At 42.7% G+C, this 15,203-nt stretch overlaps 1 protein-coding gene across 1 annotated transcript in view; it reads left to right on the top strand.

Annotated features, from left to right (window-relative positions):
* fmn2b (formin 2b) overlaps positions 1-15,203 on the top strand; it is a 370,539-nt gene that overhangs the window by 319,703 nt on the left and 35,633 nt on the right.

Genomic DNA, 15,203 nt, shown 5'->3' with positions numbered 1-15,203 from the left:
AGGTTACCTTCACATCACTTCTCGTTCTTGAATTTCTATGATCCCATTTGTCTCATAAATTCTATTTTGGCTTAAGTAGCCTTATCCACATGTGGTGTATTCGTAGTTAAGTGTTTTATTTCTTTCATCCCTCCTCCTTGATTTACCTCTGCCCCTTCCATGGAAAATTGTTTATTTTATTAGTTGTAAGTGTCATTGATTTGTCAGAGAATCACCTTGCAGTTCCCTTCAAGTCCTTTGGCACGTGCTGATCTAGATTCTGCTACCTTCATTAATGGACCAAGATAAATTGGAAAAAAGATGAAAAACACTGTGATGCTGGAGAAAGACACGCGGTCGACGTTTTGGGTCAGGACCCTGTGGACGTTGACCGCCTGCTTTTAGAACACTACAGCAGAGTACAGGCACTTTGGCCCGCAATGTTGTGCCGACATTTTATCCTGCTCTAAAATCTATCTAATCCTCCCCTCCAACATAGCCCCCCATTTCTCTATCATTCATGTGTCTATCTAAGAGTCTTCTAAATGTCCCTAATGTATCTGTCCCCACAACCTCTGCTGGATGTGTGTTCCACACACACACTACTCAGTGTAACAAAATAAAACTTCCCATGACATCCCCCTTGTATCTTCCTCCAGTCACCTTAAAATTATGTCCCCTCATGTTAGCCATTGTCGCCCTGGGAAAAAGTCTCTGACTGTCCACTCGATCATCTTGTACGCCTCTATCAAGTCACCTCTCATCCTCCTCTCCAAAGAGAAAAGCCTTAGCTCACTCAACCTATCCTCATAAGACATGCTCTCCAATCCAGGCAGCATCCTGGTAAATGTCCTCTGCACCCTCTCTAAAGCTTCCACATCCTTCCTATAATGAGACGACCAGAGCGGAACACAATACTCCACGTGTGGTCTAACCAGAGTTCTATAGAGCTTCGACATCACCTCGTGGCTCTTGAACTCAATACCCTGACTGATAAAGGCCAACACACCATATGCCTTCTTAACAACCCTATCAACCTGTGTGGCAAACTTGAGGGATCTGTGGGCGTAGACCCAATTATTCCTCTGTTCCTCCACACTGCTAAGAGTCCTGCCATTAACCTTGTATTCTGCCTTCAAATTTGATCTCCTGAATTGTATCAGTTCACACTTATCCGTGTTGAACTCCCATCTGCCACTTCTCAGCCCAGGTCTGCATTCTATCAATATCCTGTTGTAATCTACAGCAACCTTCTGCACTACCTACAACACCTCCAACCTTTGTATCATCAGCAAACTTACTAACCCACCCTCCACATCCTCATCCAAGTCGGTTACAAATATCACAAAGAGCGGGGGTCCCAGAACAGATCCCTGCAGGACACCACTAGTCACCGACCTCCAGGCAGAATATGCTCCATCTACAACCACCCTCTGTCTTCCATGGGCGAGCCAATCCTGAATCTACACAGCCAAGATTCTCTGGATCCCATGCCTCCTGACTTTCTGAATAAGCCTTCCATGAGGAACTTCATCAAACACTTTACTAAATTCCATGTACAGCACATCCACTGCTCTTGCTTCATCAATGTACTTTGTCACATCCTCAAAGAATTCAATCAGGCTCGTGAGGCATGACCTGCCCCTCACAAAGCCATGCTGACTTTCCCTAATCAGCCTATGCTTCTCCAAATGCCCATAAATCCTGTCTCTAAGAATCTTCTCCAGTGATTTGCTCGTCACTGAAGTAAGACTCACTGGTCTGTAATTCCCAGGGTTATCCCTACTCCCTTTCTTAAACAAAGGAACGACATTTGCCACCCTCCAATCATCTGGCACTACTCCTGTGGCAGGTGAAGACGCAAAGATCGTCGCCAAAGGCACAGCAATCTCTTCCTTCGCTTCCCATAACAACCTTGGATATATCCCATATGGCCCTGGTGACTTATCTATCCTAATGTTTTTCAAAAGTTCCAGCATATCCTCTTTCTTCACATCGACATGCCCTCGCATATCAGCCTGTCGTACACCATCCTCACAAACGTCAAGGTCTCTCTGGTGAATACTGAAACAAAGTATTCATTAAGGACCTCTTCGAACTCCAGGCATGTTTCCTCTTTTATCCCTGATCGGTCTTACACTCACTCTAGTCATCCTCCTATTCTTCACATGTGCCCCCTTCTAGCTCTCCTAAGTCCATTCTTAAACTCCCTCCTGGCTACCTTATAACTCTCCAGAGCCCTGTCTGAACCATGCTTTCTAAATCTTGGGGAAGCTTCTTTCTTCCTCTTGATAAGATATTCTACGTCTCTTGACGACCACAGTTCCTTCACTCTACCATCTTTACCCTGCCTCAATGGGACAAACCTATCCAAAACCGCATGTAAATATTCCTTAAACAACTTCCACACCTCCGCTGTGCACTTCCACAAGAACATCTGTTCCCAATTTACGCTCCCAAGTTCCTGCCTAATAGCATCATAATTTCCCCCTCCCCCAGTTAAATACTTCCCCATATCGTCTGCTCCTATCCCTCTCCAAGGCTATGGTAAAGGTCAAGGAGTTATGGTCACTATCTCCAAAATGCCCTCCCATCAAGAGATCTGAAACCTGATCAGGCTCATTGCCTAGTACCAGGTCCAGTATGGCCTCTCCTCTAGTCGACCTGTCCACATACTTTGTCAGGAGTCCTTCCTGGATGCACCTAACACAATCCGTCCCATCTATTGCCTTTACAGTAAGGAGGTGCCAATCATTATTAGGGAAGTTGAAATCACCCATAACAACAACCCTGTTATTTTTGCACCTCTTCAAGATCTGCCTCCAGATATGCTCCTCAGTGTCTCTGCTGCTCTTGGGGGGGGGGGGGGTTGGGGTCTGTAGAATACTCCTAACAGTGTGATCGCTCCCTTCCTGTTTCGGACTTCCACCCATACTGACGCAGTAGACGATCCCTCCAGGGCGTCCTCCCTTTCTGCAGCTGTGATACTGTCCCTGATCAGCAAAGCCACTTCCCCACCTCTATTACCTCCGTCCCTGTCCCTTTTGAGATGTCTAAACCCAGAATATCCAGCAGCCATTCCTGCCCTTGTGACAGCCAAATCTCTGTAATGGCCACCACGTCATAGTTCCACGTACTTACCCACGCTCTAAGTTCATCACCCTTGTTCCTGATACTTCTAGCATTAAAGTAGACACACTTGAGCCCATCCAACTGACTGCAATTTTGCCCTTTCAGCTGCCTATCCTTCCTCAGTCTTTCTACACTCTGCATCTACTTGTACACTAAATGAACCAATCTCTGACCTATCACTCAGGTTCCAATCCCCCTGCCAAACTAGTTTAAACCCTCCCCAACAGTTCAGGCAAACCTGCCTGCAAGAATATTGGTCCCCCTCTAGTTGAGGTGTAACCCGTCCCTTTTGTATAGGTCGTACCTTCCCCAGAAGAGATCCCAATGATCAACAAATCTGAAACCCTGCACCAATTTCTCAGCCATGCATTCATCTGCCAAATCATCCCATTCTTACCCTCACTGGCACGTGGCACAGGCAGCAGTCCAGAGATTACTGCCCTTGAGGTCCTGCTTTTCAGCTTCTTACCTCGCTCCCTATATTCATCTCTTTTCCTACCTATGCCATTGGTACCAATATGCACCATGACCTCTGGCTGTTCACCCTCCCCCCTTCAGAATGCTGTGGACCCAATCTGAGACATCCCTGACCCTGGCACCGGGGAGGCAACACACCATCTGGAAGTCTCTTTCACGTCCATAGAATCACCTGTCTGCCCCCTGACTATGGAATCCCCTATCACTACCCGCCCTCCTCTTCTCCCCCCCTTCCCTTCTGCACCACACGACCTGGTCACTGCGGCTTTCCACTAGTAGGTCGTTTCCCACACCGCGCCCCCCCCCCCCCCCAAAAAAAGCATCCAAAGTGGTATACTTGTTATTGAGGGGAATGGCCACAGGGGTACTCTGCACTACCTGCCTATTCTCAGTCCTTCTCCTGACAGTCATCCAGCTACCTGCCTCCTGCAGCTTTGGAGTGACTGCCTCCCTGTAGCTCATATCTATGTACTCCTTGGTATCCCGTAGGAGCCAAGGTTATCCAGCTGTAGCTCTAGTTCCCTAACACAGTCCGTAAGGAGCTGCAGCTGGATGCACCTCGTGCAGATGTAGTTATCAGGGAGACTGGAGATCTCCCACATCTCTCAAGCTGAACACACCACTGACCCTGGAGCCATTCTCACTACTCTGGCCTGGCACTAAAGGAAACACCAAAACAAAGAAAGAAAGGAGCTTACCAGAGACTTACCTTCGCCTCTTCTCGCCAAAGCCTCAATATCCCACTCTAACACTGGCCACTCACACAATTCTCCACGGATGCTGCCTGGCCTGCTGAGTTCCTCCAGCATCGTAGTGTTTTTCAACAAGATTCCAGCATCTGCAGTCCTTTGTTTCTCTCATAAACTGGAAAAACCCTATTTGTTGTCTGTAAAGAATATTGGGGTACCTGGAGATAAAGAAATACGCTATAACAAGCCTTTGTATTCTGCTTGATGGAGAAAAATCCATAAGCTGCATTAGAGTTAGATTTAGATTAGGGTATGAGATAACAATCATTTCAGGGTGCCTAACATTCTATTTACTCACTAGCTACCTCCCCTCCTTTCTGTCCACCCTATCCACTACACTCCCCATATTACCCAACATTGCTTGGCAAATTGAATAGATATCTTCATTTTACATGGCTACAGTGGTCCACATTGATTTTCACATTAATGTTCTTTTCCCAAAATGAAACTTGGACTCATTCATGCTGATAAGTGGTAGGGCTGATGCAGATAAGTTTTATTTAAAAATCGTATTGCAGTGGTGTATTGTTAGGGCCTTCCCATCAAAGACAGATTGAGTTCACTTTTCCATAATTTCAGTAAATGGTAACATTCTGACTAAATGACTTCGACCTACCATAGTCATCTTGTTTGAGTGCAGTATTTATTTTCTGCTGGTAAGTAATAACATTTTAACTTGCAATTACTAGATTGTTGCTTGTCACTTTCAATGTTAGAATTATTTCCTGCAGAAGGCAAGGTGGTTAAAATGAAGATTTGTTATTGCATTACACTGGGTGCAACAGCATTAATCTTACCATGGTGTCTTGCAGTAGAGCATCAGTGTTTTAGAGCAACGCACAAAAAGCTGGAGGAGCTCAGCAGGTCAGGCAGCATCTATTGAGGGAAATGGACAGTCAATGTTTTAGGTCAAGACCCTTCATCTGGACTGAAGATGGGAGGTAGTTGTATATATAAAAAAAAGGTGGAGGGAAGAGGTTGCTCTAATTGAGTATTGCTCCATATTCCAGCATCTGCAGCCTCTTGTGTCTCCAGCAGTGTTCCAGAGTTTGATTTTTCGAAAATTCTCAGGTCTGCGATTGGTATTGGCTACAGCTGAAGAGCTTCATTAGTTGTTAAGCCTGTGACTTTCTAAATGGTGCAGTAATTTAAAGAAAACCACCATGTTCTATACTTTGTTGTCATTGACTCCTTGTACTTTCTGGGTAAATGGTACAGTAACCACTGCTGAGCATTAGATAGGCATGTACGGAGGCACAGTGAGAGCTGCTGCCACACAGCTCCAATGACCCAGGTTTGATCCTGACCTTGGGTGTTATTGAAGTGGAATTTGCACGTTCTCCCTGTGAGACTGTATGGGTTTCCTCCAGGTTCTCCAGTTTCCTTTCTCATCCCAAAGATTTGTTGGCAGGTTAATTCCGCTAGTGCAGGTGGGTGGCAGGCGAATGAGGGGGAGTGGATGGGCACGTGAGAACATAAGTTAAAAGGAAGTAAGTGGGGGAAGAGGACTGATGGAAATTCTCTGGAAGATGATAGCCCTGCTGGCACCAATGGCTTCCTTCTCTATCATAAGAAAACCTGGGAAAATAGAATAATGCATTTCCAAAAAATGTACCGTGTTGTGCTGTTTTAAAAATTTGTATTCACACCCAAGCCAACCTCTGTTTCAGTAGCCTTCTGCATTTACCCATTAATTGCCCATTACCCTGTCAAGTTATGTTGTGCTATTTGGAATGTTACTTATTTGCCAATCAACCTTTATGAAGCCAGATCTTAACTGCTGACAAGTTTGGAGTCTCATTCCTTGAAATTTAGAATGGTTTAGGAAGAGATTTGAGTATATGAAATCAATCTTAATTTTCTTCATTCAGTCTCTCATGTCTCTGCCCATCCAGTTTTTATTTCCCTTTTATTTTCCTTTATTACCCAGTCTTAACTTTGAATTGACCCCCTTGAATTCAATTCCCTTATCAGCCTTCTGGTTATTTCCCTTCTTTACTTGTGACTCAAACATATTAACCGAATGGGTGGGAAAATATTCTTTGAACTAATGGTGCAGGGGCAATTGTGCTACATGCCCTGCTATAGGAACTTGACACAATCCTACCAAATCATTTATGATTTTTGACTTGTAAGTCAGTGTTTGTGCACCTACCAAACAATTGAAGCCACTGAATGTCCCTTCAGTGATTGCACACCCACCATTGTATATTCTGAATAAACTTGTAAAATGGCATTCTTTCTAGTGCAAGTAGCCAGTTTGATGTGAAATGTGATGGTCACTTGGTTTAATTTGTAATATAAATGGAGACGGCTCAGAACACTTGGCTGCAACTGGAGAGGAATAGAGCTGATGGCTCAGGTCAATGAATATGCATCACACACATTTCTTTCCAGTTTGGTTATTTATATCATTAATGTTTGCTGTAGTGGAGGTAATACTGTGCTACTGCGTGTTTCCTTGAAGGGCACTGGTAGCCCCAGAAGGGTAATTTCTGTTTTATTGAGGATGCTCCATAGAATAAATGAGAAGCAGAATGTGTGTCGGTAGTTATCTAGAGTATAAATTCCAGTAATACATTCTTAGCTTTTGACACTTACTTTTGCAAACTGTTTCACTGAAAATTCTGGTATGTAGTGTAAACTATAAGTTTCAATTAAAGGGAACCTCTATCTTCCCAGCATCCCAACCTGCATCAACCAATGCCACCTCCCCCCCCCCCCCCCCCCCCCCCCCCCCCACGCCCAAAACAAAAGTGATCCTATTGTACACTATACAAAAATGAAGTAAGCTTTCAGAAAATATGAAGAGAAATTGCTTTCTGGATTGTTTTCATAAAATTATCCATACATACGCAATGTGAACTGAAGTTTGCAGCACATTTGTGGAATGCAAAAGGACGTACCTGTCCAATTTCTAACATAAATATCAAGAGCACAGCGGCATAGTTTGGGGGGAGTAAGGACGCCTTCCTGGTGTCATTGTTTTGGTTTGTATGATTGATCTGTGCTTTCTTCTGCTGCGAACCATATGCTGTGCAGTTCACACTTTTTGTGAAGTATTTTGAAAACAGTGGGCTCAGTTTCCACCTTTCCTTGCATGTCAGGATGCTTTGTTAACCAAAGCCAGAGAACATTACTCAACACTGGTGGGTTGTTATGTTGTATTACCACAAAGACCACAGCTGCGGTTCTTTGTTTTTTTTGACATTTGTTTGTAATAAAAACTCTAGGTGGGTGAATACAGCGCCTCTGCTCACTTCCCAATTCCACCCACTGGTTTTCACTGTTGGAATATATTAGTGTTCCTGGCAGACTATCAGTCTGCTGAAAGAACTTAATATAAAACACTTTTTTTAATATAACAGAACAATAACTAACTTGGATGCATTCTCTACGATGACTTTATTTTTGAACGGGGGTTTGATCTGAGCTCCATTACCTCAAAGCAATGATGGTTTGGTAAGCCCCTGACTGCAGTTGAGGTGTACTTTGGAGAATGTGTGGTGCAATTGTTTTTCCTGTTCCAACTTATCCTTATCCATCACTTTAAAGGTTGAGTAGAATATTCAGATGGCATATTCCCAGCCATTTCTCAATATTGCACCAACTGTTAGCATGCAAGTAGCATACAAGCAAGTGATTGTGGTCAAGTTCCTCTTTGCCCTAAAATACATCCTCAGCAGCCCAAATCACTCCCCAAGCCTGCCCTGCCATTCAGTAAGGTCAGCTCTCATTTTTCTAAACTTCATCTTTATATATCGGACCTTTCACCCCACTGGTGATACTTATCTTTACTGCCTCCAATGCAAATATACCTGTCCTCAAATAAGACCGAATTTGTACATAAAGGTCCAGGTGTGATCTCACCAGCACCTTGTAGAGTTGCACTAAGACTTCCCTATTTTAATACTCCATCCCTTTGCTTTAACATAGAACAGTACAGCACAGTACAGGCCCTTCGGCCCATGATATTATGCCAATCTATGTAAACCTTATCCACATTCAATCTATCCCCCTCTCTAGTTCACCTCCCAAAACCCTCTATTTCTCTTTCATCCATGTGCCTATCTAAGAGTCTCTTAAATGACCTTATCGTATCAGCCCCTGCTTCCCCCTCTTCCCCCCCCCCCCCCCAGCCCCCAACCCCCAACAGTGTATTCCAGGCACCCACCACTTTCTGTATATATAAAAAAAAACTAACTCTGACATCCACCCTGAACTTTCATCCACACACCTTAAACAGGTGACCTCTAGTATTGGCCATTACTACCTTGGGGGAAGAGATGCTGGCTGTCCACTCTGTCTATGCCTCTCATAATCTTATATACCTCTATCAAGTCTCCTCTCATCCTTTGTCTCTCCAAAGACAAAAGCCCTAACTTGCTCAGCCTCTCCTCATAAGACGTGTTCTCCAATCCAGGCAGCATTCTTGTAAATCTCCTCTGCACCCTCTCCAAAGTTTCCACATCCTTCCTATAGTGTGGTGACCAGAACCGAACACAATATTCCAGATGTGGTCTAACCAGGAGCTTGTAGAGCTGCGACATTACCTCTCTGCTCTTGAACTCAATCCCCTGGCGAATGGAGGCCAGCACACCATATGCCTTTTTTAACCACCTATCAATTTACTAGTTATTCTACCTACATGCAAACTTTGTTTTGTTTACAAGATCATCTTGAACCCTCTGTGCAGTAGTATTTTGTAATCACTACAGTGTCAGCAGTTAGGATTGCTTCCTCAGCTTCAGTGACCCTGATTCAATTCTGACCTTGGGTGCTGTCTGTATGGAGTTCTCCATGTTGCTGCTTCGTTTCCCCCATTTGCTCTGATTTCCTCCCACATGCCAAAGGCATGCTGAATGATAGGTTATTTGTTTTATGTAAGTTATCTCAGGTGTAAGTGGATGACGGGGAAATTCAGGGACAAGTGATGTGAGAGAGAATAAACAACAAGGAAATGGGAAATTAGATTTATGGGGTTGCTTTGAGAACAAGCATTTGCATGTCAGGCTGAATGGTCTGACAAGTGAATGCTTGCCTTCAGGAAATACGAGACTATTCTGCTTTTCTATTCCTTCTGTTGAAGTAAATAATCTCGCCTCTCCACATTTACTCCATCTGCCAGTTCTTTGCCACTTGCATAACCTATCTATTCACTGGAAAATTGCAGACATAAGCAAAACTCACAGCGACTTGCAGCATATTCTGCTGGTACTCCAGGGTAACCACTGGGATTGTTCTGCAAATATGAGTGTGAGAAATTCAATCCCCACACACACACTTTCAGCCAGAAAAACTCTAAACGAGACAGTTTCAAAAAGAATTCTGCACCTCATTAGATTCGGTTTCTTTTGATTTTCAAACCTGTGAGTACTGCAAGTATTTGGTGCTGAAATAGTGTGAATTCGACTTATTGCGATCCAGTGGAGTGTTTGCTATTTTAACTTCAAATAGTTGGCTGACTTTGCGATGAGATTTTGGAGAATCACGGCATGAACTCCCTGATCCCAGTCTACAATTTATCATTTGTAGATGGTTGCAACAAAAGATTGCATTTATGTAATGCCTTACCATAGCAAGATATTCAAGGCACATTGCAGTACAAAATGAAATTGTGCATTCCCACAATAGGAAGAAAGTAGAAGATGTGATTTTTATCTATGCTATCAATTTTGCATACTGGTTATACGCACAGGTACTAGAGTAGGCTGAGATGGGGAGTAAAATGGGATGCCACAACAGGGAGGGACAGGACCAAACTAAGAAAAGGCACTGGGAGATGGCTTCAATGCTCTCTACTTCAGTGGCTTATACTTAAGATTCGTGAGATGGAGGGTGAAAGGCGTGTCTTCCAAACCCAAGTAATAGTCTGAAATGTTCCCTTTTTGGACCAGTTTACACTGCTATAGGATCTGAAGTTGTGGAGCAAGTACAACATGAGCAAACCAAATTATCAGTGCATTCAGAAAATATAATTGTTATCCAAATCGTGAACAAACTGGGATTTGCAATGTGACCTTTTCAGGCTGGGTCTTCCTCCACCCATCTGGCTGCCCACACTCCTGATACAGAGAGCTGGACCAGCTGATCCTGTGTGAGGTGAGGCAGATTTGAAGGGGTGAATAGGGCTCAGGAGGTCAATCCTGGGTCCTTGTCTCTAGAACAGCCTGATGGTCTGGGATATCTTACTGGTTTTGAACAACAACAAACTGAAAATCTGAAATAAAAGCAGTTTATGCTAGAGATCCACAGCAGGCAAGACAGTATCTATTAATGTTTCAGGTAGATGATCTTTCATCAGAGTTCGGAAAGTGTAGAGGTAAGTTTAATGTGGTAGATAATGGAGGGATATTGACTACGCAAGGTCTAGGAGACTGGGAGAGAGCAAAAGGCACAAGTATTGGTGGTGCAAGCTGATTGTCAGACACATTATTAAAAAATTGAAGTAGTTTTTAAATTAAAAATATTATTTAACAAAATAATTTGTGCACTTTAATGTTTTGCTGTTATTTGTTAGTACTTTAAAATACCAGCATTTATATTTCTCCACAGAGTTGGCAAACCCATTCAAATGAATGGGATCACCATCTGTCACCCTGGTGTAAAGATACTGGCACCTGACCTTCAGCTTGGATCAATCTGCCGCCTTTGGCCAGGAATGTGCAGACACAAATGTCTGAGAGTTGGTGGTTCCTTATGGAACCCTAGGTCCTTGCTCACTTCAATTTCACTAATGCCTTTTGACCAAACAGATTTGGAAGTGACAACTTGCTTATGCAAGCCTTTTCGCTCCACTTCACCCCTGGAGATGGATAGTGCCCATTCTCTAGTTCTGCACCATAACTTTGGCTTTGTTGCAAAGAAAGTCTACTTTGCTACGATTCTGGCATTGAGCTGCCTATTGCTGCTTCATGAGAGTCCCTTTCATGCAAATGCTCAAGATTAATTTGATGAGTGGCTCTCATCAAGGGCTGCAATGGCAGTTTTATTTTATTTCTCACAGCAGCCAAAAATTCCAAAGTTTTTAAGCAAGAAAATTGATGCCTTCACAAAGAAAATAAAATTTCTGAGAAATATGCTTAACATTACAATTCGTGACTGCATGCAAGTCGACTTGTGTTGGTCTACATCTCCAGACTTACTACCGTCATGGATGAAAATTGTATCTAAACCTTTATTTGGATCAGATGATAAAGTCCAGTTTTAACAAATTGAACCCGCTCTCCTCCTCCTCTTGCAGACAAGTGAGTCAAAGAACTTCTCTTTATTGTCCTGTAATGACCTTTCCTCGTGTCACTAGTTATTGTATTGTGAAGAAAACTTGGTTTAAAGTTCTTTCTCATTATGGTCTCATAGTCTTTGCACTGCTGACAACTCCAGTAAAAGTGTTACTAAGCTGCAAAAATAAAATGCATCTGGGCCATATTAGAATCTATTTGCATCCAGAAAGGCAGGGCAAACTTACTTGAATGTACATGATTTACTGGTGGCCTAATCTTCACAAGATATCGTTCCTTGCAGACCTCTTCAGTTGACTCTCAGTTTCTGCTTGATCTATCTTCCAAGTGTCAATCTACATTTTTCATGCATATTTTTAATCATCATAATGAATTAAAATTTAAACTCCCCAGGTCTTTGCTTAGAAACTCGCATGTTTTATTGCGTTTACAGCGCAAGCTGTCAGATGATCCACTTCATTACATCCTCCCATGTAATCACAACATAAAACTTTTATTAAATGCAGTTGAACTATCCAGAAACGTTTGGTCTTTTGGTTTCCCCCAACAATTAAGTGTTCTTATTTATTACTCAATGCATGCTGGAAAATAAACAAGTTCTTTTTCTATGGAAATACTGCTTATGAAATAAAGAATTGCATAATGTAAAAAGTTGTCCTGCACGCACCTTAGAAATTGAAGCATGCAGCCAGCTTCTAGGAATAAGTCCCCATGTTTTTATTGTGATTGACTGAACTGTGTTTGCAATTCAGACCACAAAATCACTGGCATCTACTATGTTGATGTAAAGGTTTTTTAAAAAAAAGAGCAGAATTTAGGAAAGTGGCTTTTATATACATTGCTTGACGTTCACTTAAATCTTAGTAACTTAAAATGAACTTAGAAAATATGCATGCCCTGGACTTTTAAATGCAAATTAGATAGAGACCAATGATGAAAGAAATATTCATGCCCTGAGGAAAGCAGAGAAAGTGATAAATGTGATTTTTCTTCCTTTAATGCAAATTATGTGCCTTCATTTTTGTTGCTTGTTAAATCTCCATGTTATAAGACTATCAGCAAATTAACACTTCTAATGAGGAAATGTGATAACTTTAATAATTTGCGTTGAAGTACCGTTATCAGCATGTTGCTTGAACTCCTTTGTTGTCTTTGTATTCTACCTAGTGCTGCACATTATCTCCATTATCCATAATTAATTGCCTGTTGGCAATCTGTTAAACTAACACTCTGGTCAATGTCTTTGTTGCCTTCATGTTTGACTGTTGGCGCACCCCTCTCCTGCACGTCATTTGCCGTAGCCTCTAAAGCCTCCAGATATTGTCCAATACTTCCAACATATTCCCAATCATCCTCGTACTTTGTTGATGTACAACAGATACAAGGCTGGCAACAGGACACATTTAGAGTTGGTATCCATGTGTTCACATCTCTCCAGCACTTGCTTTCTGCACAACCCTCTGAGATGTAACTTCTTTCTCAGACACTGGCTTCCTGCGTTCTTCCATTTTGCTTCACCCCACCATGAAATTCCTTTTCTAAATCTCTCTACTTGTTCAACCCACTGCCTTCTGCCTGTGAACCTTGCCACCTACCTCTTTCTCCTCAATATCAGTTTATTTGCTGCTACCAATCTGCACACCAGCTCTTTGCCACTTCCCTGCCCTCTTTTCTCTGCTCCAACCACTTTACCTTGCTTTGTGTCATCTGAACAATCTTTTTCTTTTGCATCGGTCTAAAGTGTTATCTAATAAAGCTCCTGTGTGGTGGCTTGGCATGTTTCACTGAATTAGGCAGATGATTATATACAGGTCATCCTAGCCTGCGGCAGGGTTCCAAACAGTTTGCAAGTAGGCAAGGCTGCCTTGAACTGAGTTTCCAAGTAACAGATGATGCCTGTAGCAGCTGGCAAATCCATACTGCCCGTCTCCCAAATGCTTGTCCATAATTATGGACTGTGCACAAGTCAGGTGTTTGAAAGCTGGGGGGGGGAGGACCTGGTATGTGCAAATTGAAACAAGGCTGCAGATGCTGGAATCCGAAGCGAGAAAACAAACTGCAGGAGAAACTCAGTGGGTCAAGCAGCATCTGTGGAGGCAAAGGGATAGTCAGGGCTTCAGCCCTAATGCGAGGTCTTGACCCAAAATGTTGACTATCCCTTTGTCTCCAGAGATGCTACTTGAACTGTTGGGTTGCTCCAGCAGTTTGTTTATTGCTGCATGAAAATTGACGTCGTTGTTGAAAACCCTCTCTCCCAATATGTGATTCTTGCAAATGAGTTCCAGGATTTTATTTGATCGCTTTAATGATTATTTGGATAAGGGGCTTCCGTTTACAAAAATGGATTAGAGAGGCTGGGTAATGTTTTCTTTGGAGAAGAGAAGGCAGAAGGGAGATCTGCAAGTTTATAAATGAAGGGTGTAGATCGTAGGAGGCTGTTCCCACTGGTGTACGAGGTCAAGGACTAGAGGTTCCTGGCAACAAAAAAAGAAATGAAGAGTGACATAGGGTAACATTTTCTTAAACACTGTGGTTGGGATCTGGAAAACATTGCGTGCGGATGTGCTGGAGGCAGGTTCCTTTGTGGCCTTCAAGAGGAAATGGGAAGAATAAGTTGTGAAAAAAAAATTTGCAAGGCTACAGAGAAGGGACCGGGTGTGGAACTGGTGGGACTCTTGGGTTGAGAGCCGGCAGAGACACAATGGGCCAAATGGCTGCCTCCTGTGCTATCACCATTCTATGATTCCATGATAACTTCAACCAAATACGACTTCTCCAGAATTCAGTGAATGTGGCTGAGTAAATTTCAACCAGTTCGTTCTGACCACTTCTTTGGAGTCGTACTTCATAGTACCACATAAAGAGCTGCAAATAGGGTTTCTCAGCAACTCTGGTTCAAGAATTTGGGGACGTGCACTGGAATTCAGATTGGGGAGACACGTGCCTAAATCCCTGATGTTACAGGATGAATTTTGTGCATCCACCCAAATCATTTTGAAGGTGCTGTTTCCCTCCGTGTTCACCCCCTGATGCATGCCTTTGTTGGAACTCTGGATTGCGACATACCAGTACAGGAGGAGATGTGGCAAGTGTAGCTTCAGATCATTCCAAAAGTGTAGTAATGCCAAATAAGACAAATTAAGTCCAATGGGGAGAATGAAGTTGGGTGGCTACAATCCAAGGTGAAAGAATTGAAATTTGGTTGAATTCCTATTTCCAGATAAACAGGTACATGATTGATGTTGGCGGAATTGAAGCAGCTAAGAATGCAAGTTCAAAGTATTTCAGCATTTTTGCCAGTTTAAAAATATCCCTGAGAATGGAATGTTGAGGTTTAAAGTGCTGACACTTAATTATGAAAAATGTGATGGCTAATTTATGAGGTTTAAGCTATATTTTGACAGCATAATTGATTTGAGAGGCTAAATTATTTTGTTTGTGCCAGAAGATATGCAGAAGTATTGAATGCTGTTGCAATGATTATGTAATTTTTTTGGCTGAGGCATATTATCAACTTCATTTTTAGAGGATTTATAATTTAAAAGCAACACGTGAGCACTTTAAGCTGAAGAGTTCTGAATGTAACTGAATCCACGGTAAAATTAAACCTGCGATGACCCTCAAT

This window comes from Pristis pectinata, chromosome 3, assembly GCF_009764475.1.
Source record: "Pristis pectinata isolate sPriPec2 chromosome 3, sPriPec2.1.pri, whole genome shotgun sequence".
NCBI lineage: Eukaryota > Metazoa > Chordata > Chondrichthyes > Rhinopristiformes > Pristidae > Pristis > Pristis pectinata.
The sequence above is the reverse complement of the archived record's forward strand: the minus strand, read 5'-3'. Positions and strand labels throughout refer to the sequence as shown.